The sequence below is a fragment of the Ursus arctos genome, unplaced genomic scaffold (assembly GCF_023065955.2).
Source record: "Ursus arctos isolate Adak ecotype North America unplaced genomic scaffold, UrsArc2.0 scaffold_27, whole genome shotgun sequence".
In the NCBI taxonomy this organism is placed as follows: domain Eukaryota; kingdom Metazoa; phylum Chordata; class Mammalia; order Carnivora; family Ursidae; genus Ursus; species Ursus arctos.
The window spans coordinates 18,124,623-18,141,519 of record NW_026622952.1 but is presented as its reverse complement, the minus strand read 5'-3'; the positions used below and the strand labels follow the sequence as shown (position 1 = coordinate 18,141,519).

General features: G+C 38.7%; 1 long non-coding RNA gene across 1 annotated transcript in view; it reads left to right on the top strand.

Annotated features, from left to right (window-relative positions):
- LOC130541912 (uncharacterized) overlaps positions 1-16,897 on the top strand; it is a 110,763-nt gene that overhangs the window by 10,658 nt on the left and 83,208 nt on the right. The window contains exon 2 of the long non-coding RNA XR_008956005.1: positions 13,477-13,587. This is a non-coding gene — a long non-coding RNA (uncharacterized LOC130541912). The remainder of the gene's footprint in view (positions 1-13,476; positions 13,588-16,897) is intronic.

Here is a 16,897-nt window from a genome sequence, read left to right as displayed (position 1 = left end):
GATTCACTCCACTTTGGGCCCAGGTTAGCTCCAATGGGTCACAAACAACCAAAATGCCCGACTTGAGATCAGAGTCTGAAGCTAGGTTCGTAGCTCCAATCAGCAGCATAATAAGTGAACAAGACAAAACGGTATGCCTTCTGGGAAATTTCCTGTACCACATGTTATGGATTGAATTCCCCCAAAGTTCATATGTTAAAGTCCTAACACCCAGTACCTTGGAATATGACTTTATTTGGAGATAGAGTCTTTATAGAGGCAATCAAGTTAAAATGAGATCTTTAACGTGGGGTGCACTCTAATGCAATATGACTGGTGTCCTTATAAACAGAAGAAATTTGGAGACACATACCCCCAGGGAGAATACCATGTGCAGATCATGGAAGTGAGGAGACGATGTTTCTAAAATCCATGGAATGTCAAAGATTGCCAGAAACCACCCACAGCTAGAGGAGAGGCATGGAACAGATTCTTCCTTAGAGATTTCATAAGGAAATAACCCTGCCAACACCTTGATTTCGGACTTCTAGAACCCAGAACTATGAGACAATAAACTTCTGTCATTTAATCCACCCAATTTGTGGTACTTAGTCACAACAGACCTAGGAAACTAATATACCATGACTTTATAGAAACCTGTGGACCTACAGAAGTTTGAAGAGAAACACATGGCTTAATTACCAGGAACTTAGCCAAGCCAAGTGAAAGTTTGGTGACTAAACCCATGGTATCCCCAAAGCCATGAAACAGTTGTTAGGAGATGTGACTCTGGCCTGAGGGTCAATGGGAAGAGGGAGCAGGGAGAGCACATACAAAACTAAAAAAGAACAATCAGACAGCTAAGGAGGCAGAAAGGAGAAAAGAAAATTAACACTCAAAATTAGTCCACAAACTAAAACTCTGAAACACTAAACAATCAAAAGCTAATAAAGATAGATAACAGAATTTAAAATTCAGAATATGAAATCAGCTCAACTGAAAATAATTTATGAAACAGTGTGACAAAGATTTTAAAATAGCTCAACAAGATAAAGCTCAACAAGATAAAAATAAAATTAAAATCCTTCAAAAATCAGCGTGTAATGAAGACACATAAAGGATATAAAAATTTAGAAATCTTAAATATGAATATTAACCATTGAATTAAAGAACTACATAAGAGATAAACTCTAACCCAGACCCAATTGGAGAAGAAACATAGCAATAATATAGGTATCCAAAACTCAATTCATAAAGAGTTTTAAAAATAGTAAGATATATGGATAAAAGATTGAAAGACTGCAAAGTATGTTCAATCACAGTTTCAGAAGAAAAGAACAGAGAGAATGTCAGAGAAGGCATACTTGACAAGAATAGAATTGAGAATTTTCCAGAATTTAAAAAGCACGACTTCTCAGATCAAATGTTTCCTACGAAAACTGAATGGCATATAAATATAAACTCAGACTTAGGCACAGCATTATAAAACTGCAGCTCATCAAAGATTTTTTTTTTTTTTTTAATTCTTAACATTTACCAGAGGGAAAAGGCAGATTACCTACAAAGGATTGTAAATTAGCCTAAAGCTGACTTCTCAACTGAAATAATAAAAACTAAAAAATAATAAAACACTATCTTCAAAGTACTAAGGGAAAAGAACACGATGTTACACTCATCTAAATAATCGTCTTAGAGCAAAGGCAAAACAAAGACGTTTCAAACACACAAAAACTAGGTAAGAGAGTTTAGAGCCCACAGATACTTCTTCAAATGTATTTTTTAATAATGTAAGCCCAGAAGGATAATGAGACAAAAACAATATCAATAAGTGAAGACACTGATAAAAATGTTAGAAAACTTAATTAGTAGTTAATAGTAAAACTAATAACAGTGTTTTGATAAAAGTAACTCTCTAGAAAACAGTATATAAGGGAATTTTAAGCAGTGGATTAAGGCATCCTGAAGTTCTTGTTATGTTATGTTGAGATAGAAACACTAATTAATTGTAGGCTTGTTATAATGATTTATGTAACTGGATGTTTTTTTAATTGATAGAAATTACTATAGGAACTAAAACTCAATTTATAACTTCAAAATTAATAAGAGGAAATGGAAATATAGAAAAAAATAACAACTCAACAGAACAGAAGGAAGGAGACAGAATAAAACAAAGATTATAGACAAAATTATAGACAATTGACTATAAGTTGGGAGAAATGAATATGAATACATCAATAATCACAAATGTAATTTAGTTATTCTCATCATTTAAAAGCCAGAGATTATCTGATTGGAAGAGAATTTCTGCTTTTAAGAAAAAAATTATTTAGAAGGTAAGATTAAGATTATAATGGAATGGAAACAAGATCAGTTATGCAGATACTAATCAAAGGAAATGTGATATAGTAATATTGACATAGGGCAAGTTAAACTTTGAAGGTAAAAGACATTACTAGAAATAAATCTCAGAGAAGTAGGGTGATATGACAAAAGGCAATGGATGACTGTTTTAGACTGGGGCCTCTGTCATGCAGTGATATATAAGCTCAGATGTGAATTGTGAGAAGGGCCAGTCACGTGAAGATCTGAGTGCTGAGCATTACGGGCAGGGGAAGAAATGGCACAAGGGCTCCAAAGTGGATGAATTTATTGTGTGTTGGAAGAGTCAACCAGAGACACTGTGACCAGGTTATCAGGGGAGGAAGAGGAGCAACGATGAGTTCAGAGTACGTCATGCTGGCCTTCATAGGCTATAGTAAGAAGGGTGCTTTTTGTCTGAGTGTCATGGAAAACATTGTGAGTTTTAAGCCAGAATGTGACATATTCTAACTTGTATTTTCCAAAACATCATTATAACTGATATCTGAAGCTTGGAATAAGATTATAGGCAAGACAAACATTTAGGGAGCTGTTCAATAATGTCAAAGAGATGCAGGAGTAGCAAACATTTTTTCCTTCAGTCCCACAATTGTACACATTCCACCAAGGTTCTGTCCTAGCTCCATATGTTTCTCTTTTCTCTTCATTATCCATTTCCATAATTTAAATTATAATCTTTACATAAATAAATCCTGAATAACTTTATCCTTTCCGAAGACACAGTCCTTTCTTATCCATTCCCTAGTGGCATTTCCAACTGGATAGCCTGTGAGCATCTCAGACTCTAAGGTACAACTGATCCAACTTCACCATAACCAGCCAGCATCAAACCCACATTATCACCATCACTATTTTCCAATCATCCAGTGTTGAATCCTAAGCATCACTTCTGAGCTTCCCCTCTACTTGTTCTTTATAACCAATCAGGTTACGATTCCCAGTTGTCTACTTCTACAATCCCTCTTCTGCTATTTACCCCTTACATTTCCATGGCCACCACTTATTTAGGTCCTCATCTCATCTCTGTTCTAGGCAGGATTTGGGACCCACAATCTTCATCCCCTGGTGCTACAACCTTTACACATTGTGGCAAAATAGACTTCGCAGATGGAATTAAGGTGGCTAATATGATACCCTTAAAAGAGGGGTTATCTCGATTATCCAAAAGAGGGCCCAACATAATCACACGTGCCCTCAACAATGAGAGAGGAAGGCAAAAGAGTCTGTTAAAGAGAGCTGACGGGTAAGAAGCAGGAGAGATTCAAAGCATGAAAGGGACTTGACCTCCTTTTGAAGATAAAGCCAGAGATGCAGGTGACCTCCAGAACATCAGACTGACACTCTGACCAACAGCCAGCAAGGACCCAAGGACCTCCGTCTTACAACTGCAAGGACTAGAATTCTTCCAACAACCTGACGGAACCTAAGAGGAGATTTTACCCCAGAGCCTCCAGAAAATACCGCAGCCCTGAGGACACTATGCTCTTGACCAGTGAAACCTAGAGCCAAACATCGAGCTGCACCTACAGAACTTCTGACCTGCGGAATTATGAGGTTATGAATTTATGTTGCTTCAGTCTGCTAGCTTTGTAGTAATACATCGTGGCAGCAAAAGAAAACTAATACGATCTCCCAACTATTCTTATCTTTACACACCTCTGCCTTCAAGTCCATTTTCCCCATCAGTTCAAGATTACACACACACACACACACACACACACACACACAGCATCTTAACGTGCCACAGCTCTGCTCAAAACTTTCAGTATTTTTGTTGTCTATATTTATTATTTATTCGCAGCCCCAATCAAGGCCATCTGCAGTGTGATGGCAACTCTTCCTTCTGTTTTTCACTCTGCCAAGGATGCATATTAGAACCAGTTAAGAGAAAAGACATAGAGGGCAGAAGTTCCAAATGCAAAGCTTCAGGCATCCTCGGCGTGAGTTAACCTTGTGGCATTGACGTGTGACAATACACACAGAGAACTGGCAAGCCAGGAGGCTCCCTGGAGATTCAGTGTCTAGGGCTTTTTATTTAGGCATCATTATGTAAGCAGAATAGACTGAATTGCCCATGTGGTTGAACTTGATCTCCAGCCCCCTTTCCCTCTCTGAAGATCAGGCTAATCTTATGTGGCCCCAAGTCCCAACCCTCTAATCACATACTGTAGGAGGTCTTTCTGATGTGGCAAGCCCACATCCTAAGTCATTTTGTTAGCATAAGCTATCAAGGGCCCACCATGGGTCACTTTTTAGCATCAACTGTCAGAAGCAACCTATGGAAGCAGATGAAGAACAAAGACACCCCCTCCAAGAGTTTGGACGTTACCTCCCAGGAGCCAGGATAAAGGCCAGACCTCTCTTTTGACTCCAAATTCCTTACTACACACTCGCCCACCACTCTTCATCCTATACTCCCACAAAACTGAGCTAGTCAATGCTCCGCAGTCACTGAGCTTCCTAATACCTGTCTTTGACTTGTGACATTCCTCCATTTGTAATTGCCTCCCTCTAATGTCGTTCTTGGGGAAAAAAAAAAATTAAGGATCCTTCAAGACCTAGATAAAGTACAAGATTCTTCATCAATCCTTGTTTCTAACGTTAGTCCCAGAAGTAATGCTGTCTTCTGTGAATCCCTATTACATTTCGCTGGCAATCCGTAAGTGGCTTTCCCCTTCCTTTTTCTTTATTTCAGTGAACTCTGAACTTCTTTTATTCCATCCCCTCCTTCACCCACTTGTTATTATACCATGAGCCTCTCCAGGGTAGGGAGCTCTATCTTACGCACTTAGTTCCTATATAGTAGCTGCATAATACATATAGACGTTGAATGGCATGCGTCACACAGATAGTGCTTGGGAGCCATGCCATTCTGAAGTTCTAGTGCCCACTAACATAATCCATCATTGAATGGAGCAAGTTAGACAACTGGCATCTCTAGAGGTAGAACTGGAAGATGTGGGTCCGGGCATGATGTCGCAAAAAGTGGTGTTGAAAAGTCTGAAGAAAGACACTTCCACTGGGAATTGCTATCATGATGGATTAGCTCCTATACTGAGGTGCACCCAAAAAGTGACATCAGTATCAGTGGTTCGTGTGTGTGTGTGTGTGTGTGTGTGTGTGTGTGTGTGTGTGTGTGTGAGTGATGGACAAAGAGAGTAGAAAAATAAAAAATATGCTTATCCAATGTCCTTTAGGATGTATCTTCGATATTCTGATAGTGTGAAATTACTTTCAAATTATGTCAATGAACTTGCAAGTGAAGAAAGTGTGAAAACAGTAGATATTGTCCAAGTGTAACAGCTTTACAGAAATAGGTAAACGCTGTGGAGCGTGTGGCAAAACCAACATCCTCCTTCCTCTCCTGCCTCTGACTTTCTGACACTCAGTCACAGCTGTTTTTATAGGGGGCGTATTCTAGCCGCTTCTGTTACAGGCCGTAGGACCCGGTTCTACATGGAGCAGGTCAGGTGTTAGGAACCAAAAGCAGTCAGCAGACAGCATGGCAGGGCTTGTAGATATAATTTCAGAATAGCATTGTTTGTGAAAGCAAAAGAATAGAAATAAATGTTCACTATAGTTGGAGACTAGCTAAACAAAGTGTGGCAAATCTATTAATTAGAAATCCAGGTATCATTAATAAGAGCAGCTAGGCTCTGTGTCTGATAAAAACATTTTCCAAAATATATTGAGAAGTTTAAAAATAGGCAAAGAACATTACGTTTAATAGTATACCCATTCGCGTCAAAAATGTTTGATATACTTGCTTGTATGTCAAATACTTCGAACTATTCAAAATATGCTTTTAAAAATGACTCCCACTGCAAAGTAGGACTATAACTGGGGACCGGAGATCTTCCCCTTCTATCCTCCGTACTGTTTTGTTTCTGAATGATGAACGTGCATTATTTTATTTTTTAAAAGCCTTAGCTGTTTTGATTTTGCTTTATTCCACTGGCCCTTCAATTTTCATTTCACTCATTTATCCTGTATTTGACTAATTTGACTATCAAAAATCCCCACGTGAATTCTGTGGCAGCGGGGACGAAAACAAATTACTTAAGCATAATCGTATTTTACCTCTAAGTTGCCTATAATAATGGAAGTAAAAGGTGTGAAACTTATTAATACTATATGTTTAAGATTAAAATCTTTTAGAAATCCTTATAAGGCCTTTAAACAGGTCATTTCTAAGTCATATAAAAGTATTTGTTTTGACAGATAATTTTCTGTTCACCTTAAAATCGACTCCATTTCTAACTTTTTTTTTTCTCTGTAATTGTGGGAAATGAGCCACTGAAAAAGTTCACCAACATTTTCCTCTTGAGCAAATTGAAAGATTCTTTTCACTTTTTTTAAACAAGAGACTCAATTTAAATTAAAAAACCTGGTATTATATTTCTCTCTATGGAATTAATAGAACAAATGATCTTCATTATATTATATTATATTTAGAATGCCCTCTATATTTACTGATGCATGTCTTTATGATTAAAATTCATTTTTAGGAATAAATAAATACTTTTCAGGAAAAAAAGGAAACCAAGACAAAGCATTTAGTTACTTTAGGATTTTATTTGAACCCAATGGTACATTTCTGCCATTTGGTGGGGAAAAAATAATTAATCTTTTGTTATCATGCATATGCATTTTATAACCTTTACACTTACATTTCTTTCCCTGCTTTGCTAGAATGAAATCAGATTTTATTAATGAGATTAGATGATTATAGTGTGAACAAATTAGCCATAATTCTTAATATTAGAGACTAGTCAACAGTGCAAATATACACTAAATATTAAAATCTTCTTTTCTTAGACAATTTTCAAAGTGAAAGAGTGAAAAGAAATTGACAAATGTTGAGTATCTCTATGTTCCATTTGGCTCTTTTAAAAAATGTTATAACATATGTCTGACATATGTATTTTAGCCCACCTCACAAGTGATGGCAGGAGGCAGAGGGACTTCTCCTCAACAGTATGGGGATACCGAAACTATAGAGCACTTTTTCTCAAAATATGTTCTGTGGAACCCTATTCATTTGTGAAATTCAGGAAAAGAGATTTCAAAGTGAATGTTTATATAGTGAACATGCCCAGGTCATTCCTACCTTGGCTCTTCCCACTTCCTCTTTTTTGTTTTCTGAAATTCTCCCATCTCAGAACTTTGTAGGGCTCTTTCCCTCTTCAGTCAGTTTTTAGATCAGTCTACCTAAAGCATTCTTTCTTCACCAGTTAATCTGTACCATACCACTGTGCTTTATTTTCTCCTTAGAGGTTAACATTTTTTCAAAGTATCTTGCTAAGTGTTTGTGTATTTCTTTTCTGACCCACTCCCCCCACCACAGCCTTAACATTGGATGATCAGATTCATGAAAGCAAGGAGCTTATCTGTCTTATTCAACACTGTTATCATCATACCTACTGAACAGTGCCTGGTACATGGAACTGTTGTTGAATTAATGACTTTGCATAACCCTGTGTCTCCTTAACGCAATGCACGTTGTGGATTAAGAGCTCTGAGCAGTATTACAGTAAATGTATCTGCTTAAGTTTGTTTAACCAAGTCTCTGCAGTGTATTTGATCATTTTTTCCCTTGTGACATCAATATCTCTTATAATTAGTATTCGATTTTAAAAATCCTTTGGTAAATGTTGCCACAGTGAAACCAAAAAGGACCCATATTCCAAAAGGCTGCTCACTTCATCTGCTAAAATTTCTATTCAAATGCAAATGTCAACCAGAAGGTTTCCTATAGGAAGTCTTTGTCGGCCATTAATACCACACTAAAACCGAGTCTGTCGCCTGACAGAGCCTTGTGTAGAGAGAATGGATCCTAAGGGAAGATCCTGGGAGCAGGCCTCAGGAGGAGGGCAAGGTAGGAGAGAAGGCTGTGGGGAAGACTCTAACCCTCTCAGGGACAGAGGCCTGGCAGAAGCCTAAGAGGAACGGTATCACTGGTGAAAGGAGCTTGCACACATTTTCCTCCTCAGCCAGCCCTTAATGGATTGATTACACAGTAATTTTTTTTAACTCCTCCAATTTAGTGCATATAAGTGAAAAGATATTAGGGTTCTCACTGGTTGGGTTATTGATTTGTTCGAATTAAGATTTTATTTTAGCTAGTTCCATGCTGGAGTCACAAAATAACCCACTTATCCGTTTTACCTCACTAAGAAGCGAGTTAAAAGGGCATGCAGAAGTCACCAATGCTCTTATTAATACCAATAGCACTAACAGCAATAACAAATCCTTGAAATCACCTACTCTCCAACTGGCTATTCATACACAGGATTTCATGTAATGCTTATAAAGCATCACAAAGATTGAACATGAAAAGTTACTGAGACACAGGGAAGTCAAGTAACTTGGCCAACTTCATGGTAGTTAGTGGAATAATTAGAATCTTTTTTTTTTTAAGATTATTTATTTATTTGACAGAGAGAGACACAGCCAGCGAGAGAGGGAACACAAGCAGGGGGAGTGGGAGAGGATGAAGCAGGCTCCCAGCGGAGGAGCCCGATGTGGGACTGGATCCCGGAATGCCAGGATCACGCCCTGAGCCGAAGGCAGACGCCTAAGGACTGCGCTACCCAGGCGCGCCCCCTCCCCACTAGAATCTAAACTTACCGGTGACCCCAAATTGCATTGTCTTTCTGTTCTGCCAGGTTCCTGTGCTGTTTTCCTTTAATTAGTAAGAAATGAGAAGGAGAAAGATCCTGGCTCCACCTCCAGAAAGCATCTACCTGACTCTGCAGTGTCACCTGCTATGTGGTTGGTTGATTGCATATCACACAGCTTGGAAATGGAGCCATGTCCTTGAGGACAAGTGAATGTAAAAGAGGAAAAGGAGAGAATCATACTGGGGTTAAGATCTAATGAATTACCATGGTGTCCCTTTCTTGATGCTTCAGAAATAAATCACAACATACTTGTTTATCTAAATGACTATTACATGAGGGAAAAAGAAAATAAGTAACCTAGCTTAAGTATCTAGCTTAAAGCTTTGTAAGCAGTAAGCAACCTTGGGATAGGTCTGAACTTAGACTTACCACCGATGTACAAAGGGCATTGTACATAATTAATGTCAGATTTTTCATTTCCTTGCTTCTAAATTAGAATTTAAATGGTTCTGCTTAATTTTGAGCCCCCTTACAAAATTTGAGAGTATATTACACAGGACAATTAAATTACATTGAGCATAGAACAAAAATCTCAGTGAGTGATAAGTATATAGGTGTTCATGGAAAATTAGAGCAAGTTAGTTACTACAGTTAGTCAAGATTGTATCCAGAGAAAAAGAACAAATGGAAATATTTTGATTTATACAGAACTCACGATGAATCAGAGAAAATAGACACGTTTCTCTGAAAGGGTAAACTTTTTACTTGAACTGAATTTCAAGGAGGAATGAATATTTTAAATAGGTCCCTTATATAAAAGGTTTCTTAGCAAATTAATTAACAGAGTTTCCACTAGGAGTGAAGCCTAGAGCATAGCAGATTCCAAATTCTTTGTCCTTAATAGGTTCTAGAATGCTAGTCATGCATTGATTACCGAAGGATATTTTGGGCAACATTTGGAAAGCAAAGTAATAAACAGCTCTGGTCAATTCTCTTCTAAAGACCCTCTGAGAATAATTTCAACCTGAGCCATTTATTGGCTTTAATAATGAGAAAAGTGAGCTGGGAAATACCAGATGTTAATGAAAACCTGTTTAAAGCTCTGTCTTGAATGGGAGGTTGATCAGTTTATTCAAGTCTAATTTAGACTAGAGGCATGTTATTTAATAACTATCCAATATGCTTCCCTCCAAAATGCACTGTAGAAATATTCTGAACAACCTGCTCATTTTCTAAAATTATACTTGTTTATGGACAGCTTTGTGATAGCCCTTCCCCAGTCTCCATGATTTCTGGGGGGAATGTGTATTATATAGGAAATTTGACAGATGCTGAGCTATTTTAGTTGGTGGTGATCTGAAGGAAATTGAATGATGCTGGATAATCATAATGATTGTTTAAATTTGTGTAGTATTAACTAAATACAAGGTAGTTTTTTGTGTACTATCTCATCTGGTATTTATAATTTAAATACACCGTGAACTGTGGTTCTTTGGCATTTTGCTATGTGTCCCTTTTTACCAATGAAAGTTGAGCATTTGAGATTACCAAGTGGTTGATGACTTGTATCTGTGTTTTCCACAAATACTTATTGAACACCATGCTAAGTTCTAAGAATGAAGAATTAAGACAGAATTTTCGCAGGACAGTCAAAAACTGAATTTCCAAAAGTAATTATCTCATAATGATTGTGATAAGTGCTCACAGCGAAGAAATACAGGAAGTTATGTTCATGATTAATGGGGGGATTTGACCCAATCTTGTAGATTAAGGAAGACATCTCCAGGGAGGTGATATTTTACATGAGCTCAGAAAGACAAGTAGGAATTAAGAAGTGCAAAGACTATTCTAAGTAGCTGAGATAGCAAGTCTAAATGCCTTAAGGCAGGATAAAGTAGTCCAAATTCCATGAACCAAGAACTGATTGAAAGCAGGTATGGTTGGAGTAAAACAGTATGTGTGTAGAAGGGTTTGAGGGAGCAGAGGTTGTAATATAATCAAGATGAGATAAGTAGTGACCATATCATGCAAAATCTTACTATAGATTTCCATCCATGTCCACATAACAGCAACAAATGCTTTTTAAGCACTTACTATGTGCCCACGAGTGTTTTAAGTACTTCACATGCTTTTAACTTCACAATAATCCCATGAAGTAGATGCTGACATCCTTCTTATTTTACCAGCTAAACAAGCAGCGTGCAGAAAATTTTAGGTGACTTGTCCAGTATTACCTAGCTAAAAAATGAGCAAGTTGAGATATGACCCAGGTGGTCTTGCTCTAGAGCCTTCTCTTCTAACCCCATGCTGGGCATTGAAAAACCAACAAAGGCTTTGAGCGGGGAACAGACATCCACCTACCCACCCCTGCACCGCGGTTTATGGGTTCCTGTCGATGAAGAGTTACTGAATTCAAGCGATGTACAAAGCCCTGTAGTAGGGCTTTGATATCTTTTATACTCACATACACACATTATTCTATTAGCATGAACCCTTAAAGAAGCAACTCAAATACCAAGATCAAGGGGAGTGTGTGTAGATGTAAAGTTTACATGGAAATAAACCGTGACAAAGCCATTTTAATTAAGGTGGGGTTTTGATAGGCATGGATTGATGGAGAATATCAAAGACATAACAATCATGATGAGGATATGAATCAATATTTTTAGAGTCTCTCCATTTACCAAATGCTATGATTTCATTGTATCGTCACAATAACTTGGTGATGCAGGAAGGACAGGGATCATTCCCACTTTATAGGTAAGGGACCTGCAGTTGAGAAAGGATGAGGTACGGCTACCAAGCACATGTACCAGTGATGAAGCCTGACTCCTCTGGATGTCTGCTTTTATACAATGTTGTGTAGGTAGGACGAAGAGCCTCTGGAGAACTATAAAAGAAGGAAACACAAAATACTGTATATAATAAATATAAGAAAACATTTGTATGCTTTTTCCATAAACTAAAGGAAATGAGTAAAAGCAATGTTATTTTATTTTCTCTTCTAGTAAAAATAAGTTTAGAATATCTTTCGCAGAATTATTGTTACGGAGCCTGACTGCAATCCTGCTCTTACAAACATATCTCTTGGTTTTTTTATATTTCCCTAATATATGTAAGTATTAGGAAATTATTAGAGATGTCAGGAAGGAGTGATACTTTTATAAACTGAAAGCTAAGTAAATTAATTGAGTTGGTAAATACAATGAGCTGCCAGAGCTTGTTTTAATTTTTTCTTTTTGTGTAGATGTAACTAATTAGGGGCACCTGGATGGCTCATTCGGTTAAGCGTCTGCCTTCAGCTTAGATCATGATCCCAGGGTCCTGGGGTCGAGCCCTGTGTTGGGTTCCCTGCTCAGTGGGGAGCCTACTTCTCCCTCTCCCTCTGCCACTCCCCCTGCTTGTGCTCTCTCACTCTCTATTTTACATGAACAAAATCTTTTAAAAAAAAGTAACTAATTATTTGAGAGTCTCAAGAAGAATTGTGTAGTTATCCAAATGCCTTTTTTTTCTACCATGACTCCTACTGTAAAAGGAAAGTGCAATCAGTCTTGAATTGTGACACTTGGGCCAATGTGCTAGTAAAGACAGGAAGTTGGCTGCCACTAGACGGGGCCAGCATCAACGTTAAGATATTACTTTGTGTGTATGTGTGTGCTTGTAATTTATTCTCTACCTGAGCTTCTGATGTGCAGAGTGCCTGAGGTGACATCTCTGCTTTGGGCTTGACAAATCCCAATTTTGGTCACAAGTTCTGATATCTCAGGATTATGAACCCTATGCATAAAATCAATTAAAGGATATACAAGTACCCCCTTTGAATTATTGTTCATTTTGGCCAACCTTCTTTTCCTTCATTAATCCTAGGCATAGAGCCAACATGAGATTTATTTCTCACTCATGGCCTCTCTTTTCTAGATTGTCTTTCTATTATTTATGGACAGTAAAACTAATGTCTGGGCAAATGTTGAATTCCACTTAAACCCTTATTCACCTAGAATAACAGATGATCAAGTTATCTGACAGCTTCAGCACACATTTCAAATGAGATTATGACAACTGAATTGTGTTGAAATAACTTTCAAGGTCCAAGATGGAGCTACTCCTACCAGGGCGCCACATCAGCAAACTGAAACTTGGATAACTCTCATGTCCCCGTAAACACTCCACTCCAAACCACTCCAAAACACTCCACTCCAAACCACTCCAAACCACTCCAAACACTCCAAAACCAGAAACGTAGTTATATCCAGTCTGCCGTCCCCAAATGCCAAGCCAACTCTGGGCCTTCTCACCCCAACAAGGTTGACTATGTGGCCCCAGAAAATCAGACATGTTCTATTTTTGTCTTTTTTGCTCTTTATTCTTTATCCTACAAAAGCTTCCTGCCTTCTGCCTCATTTTGCAATTCTCCACAGGAGACTATTGACTTCGTGAAGTGTTAAAGTTTGTGTGTATCATCTAAATTGTTTGCTTTAATCATTTTTTTTAACAGTTTTGGGCAACAAAGAGTGGAATTCCAAGCTGACTGCTAACAGCCTAAGCATGAGACACACCTACTGAACCCTTCGAGTTCACTCTTCCTCTCCTCGTTACTTAGACCTGGGTAAGTGAGCTCCGTTTCCTCATGTGCCGCTCTCTGAACTGAACAATCTTTATGAAAAAAGTATATGTATGTATCAAAAAGGTTCTGGGGCCCTGTAAGGGTTCCAAGGTTTGTTAAAAATTCCAGAAAGTTTCTGATGTTTTAGTGGCGCCTGGTGGCTCAGGCGGTTAAGCATTCCACTCTTGGTTTCCACTCAGGTCATGATCTCAGGGTTGTGGGACTGAACCCTGTGTTCAGTGCTGGCTCCGTGCTCAGCAGGGAGTCTGCTTAAGATTCTCTCCCTCTCTCTCTGCCTTTCCCACACCCTGCTCATTCTCTCTCTCTCCAAAAGAAAAAAATTAAGAAAAAGTTTTCTGGAATCCCAGAAAGCTTCCCGTAAAATTATATTTGGGAGTCTACATTGGCTGGCAGCTGTTAGAGGACTCATAAAACCTTGGCATAAGTCCACAGTGGGGGAGGGGAGGGGGGGCTTGGGAGGGGGGGCTTGGGAAAATAAACTAAGACTAGAAATTAAGACTGTTTTGACCATCAAAACCTAAATAGGCACAAGTCAGATTATTAAAAGCCACCAAGGGAGAGGGGGCTTGGGAAAATAAACTAAGACTAGAAATTAAGACTGCTTTGACCATCAAAACCTAAATAGGCACAAGTCAGATTATTAAAAGCCACCAAGGCCTCTGCCAGTATAAAGACATCTTATGAAAAGAATTAATAGATTTCTTGCTAATGGGAATCTGCGAAGCCAAAGCCATAAAGTTGGTGGGCAGAGGTTATGCACTTAAAAGCTGTTGGAGCACTCAGTACGTAACTGTAAGATTTCCCTTGCTAGGTTAAGTTGCCAAGAAATGGGTGAACTTAACAACGTATTGCCCTCCAACCTCAAGAAAACTTCCATACATCAAGGTACACTGTAAAAAACACACAATCCCTGACTCAGTGGCATATCCCTTTTAGGTATTAATTTGTTTCCAAGGGGTGGAAGGCTGAGCTAAAGAAATGGGATCCTCCAAGTTTCAAAGAATTGAGTGTGGACCATTTGGCCCACCTGCTTATTTTATGGCTAAGAACTGTGGTCCTGGAAGCTGCATATATCTACAAAAATGGTAAAATCTTACTAAGACAACAAGAATTACAGTGGCCATTAAGGGGAACATTCCAATTAGGCAAGATTGTTCATTTAAGAAGGGCACTTTGAAAGCAAGGTTTCCCAAATCAAACAAACAGAATGGGATACCTATTTTAATTAGCATGCAGAAGCCTCCAAAAGGCTTCAAGATTCCAAAATAGCTTCATTGAGAGGTTCGCTGCAGAAAGCTAGTGAAAAATTAAAGACCCAAGAAGTCCCTAAAGCAAAAGGCCGTAAGACTGAAGTAGCTCCTGCTCCTCCCCTCTACCCTCCTCTACCTGAGTCTCAGTCTGTATGTCCTCTGTCTGAATTGCCTTTATGCTCTGAAGAGACCACAGGATTGTTTTAAAAAAAAAAAAAGCCCACCAGGTTAGTGGCCTTACAACTGCAATAGCTCCAAGGCCAGAAACCCAGAACACCTGAGCCTCCCCCTTTGTACCCTTCTAGGGGTCTAGCCTCAAAACACTGGCCCAGAGAACAATGTCTCCCTAGCAATCAACAGGGACGCTGGAGAAAAGATTGTCCTTGAAGGTTTTGTCAAATTCTTCCACACCACCTCAAAAGCCCCCATATCTAGCCTCGAAGTAGGGCCCCTGAAGGGCCCTTCCCAGGATCGATGCGACTCTGAGGGATTCTCTGGTAAACTATTATCAGTTATTCCCTTAGACAAGGGGAACTAAAATTGAAGTTGATGGAAAACCTTACCAAATTCTGATAGATACCAGAGCTATACTTTCTACCTTAAACCCCACTTGCTGTGGAGGCTATAGATGGGATTCTAAGAAAATTGTCAGTAGACAGCAGAAGGTAAGACTTCTTACCAAAGTCTGCTCTCTTGAAACTCTTTAGTGCTTGGTCAAGAGGGAAGGTAACATTTCTTTCCAAATTCCTTTCTAAATTTAAACTTTTGTGAATTTGATTTTGGGGCGCCCATTGGTTGCCAATCTTTTCTCTCCCAGGTACAGATACTGCCTTTTATGTTTTTTTCATTTTGTGCCCTAAGAAGTTGGCTTGGCTTTCTGCCTGCCTGGGACATGTAGGTTGTTGGTTCTTGCAAATGCAGGCAGCTCACTGTTGGGCTGGGGGCCAAAATATATGGCCAGGCAGAAATGTGGGTTACATTCCATCTGTGGTTTAGGGTCCTAGCGACTATTTCCAGGTCTTAGTTGAATTGTCTGAGTCCTTTCTCTTGGTTTTCTTGGGAGTGGCTCTGCATCTTGGGAGGGTGGTATCTTTTGGGATTGTCCAATCCTGCCAGAATTATTTACTGTTTGTCAGAGCTGAAGCTTGATAAGATATCCGAAATGATTTTTTTTTTTTTTAATTTTTAAGTAGCTTTATGGTCAGAAGAATTTGGCTAAAATTGGAAGCTGATATTCAGGGCCCGATAGCATTTTTTTTTTTTTTTTTTAGGCCTTCTTCCCTATGCTAAATAAAACTATGTACCCGGTGTGTATGTAGAGGAAACGTTCCAAAGACAAACAGCTCTAAGGCTAGAACATAGGAATCTTTTGATTTCTATCTTAGTTGAAGATCTCCCCAATATAAAGAAGCAAATTGGGAGCGCGTGGGTGGCTCAGTCATTTAAGCATGCAACTCTGGGCTTTAGCTCAGGTCATGATCTCAGGGTCGTGAGATTGAGCCCCATGTTGGGCTGCCTCTGTGCTCAGCTTGAGATTCTTTCCACTTCTGCTTCTCTCTCTCTCTCTCTAAAATAAATAAATACATATTTTTTTAAAGAAGCAAATTGAAGATAATGTTATTGGCTGGATGGATCAATGCCTTAATATCATAAAGGTAACAACCCAATTCTTTGAGGAACTAAAAACAGCTGTCCTACAAATGAGGAACAACTGGTACAACTTGTCTTATGAGTTGAGTCTTTACAAAAACAAAAAAACCCCACCTATTCTTTTTACGAACCCAAAACCTTCCCTATTCATCTCAAAACGCCGGTAAGCGTTGTATGCCAGCTAGGCTTGCACTCTCTCCTGGACATTTCGAATAGTATATTTTGAGTCTTGTTTTAATCCTATGGTGAACGTTGGTATTTTTGCTTTAGCAGACCGTAAACACAGTTTGGTTCCAGTCACATATTCAAATCAGTCATTTGTGAGTTATTATTTCAGTGTCATTCTGTTTTCAAAGCCTTTGGAGTGTTTTTAGGATCTGTCCTATGTATTG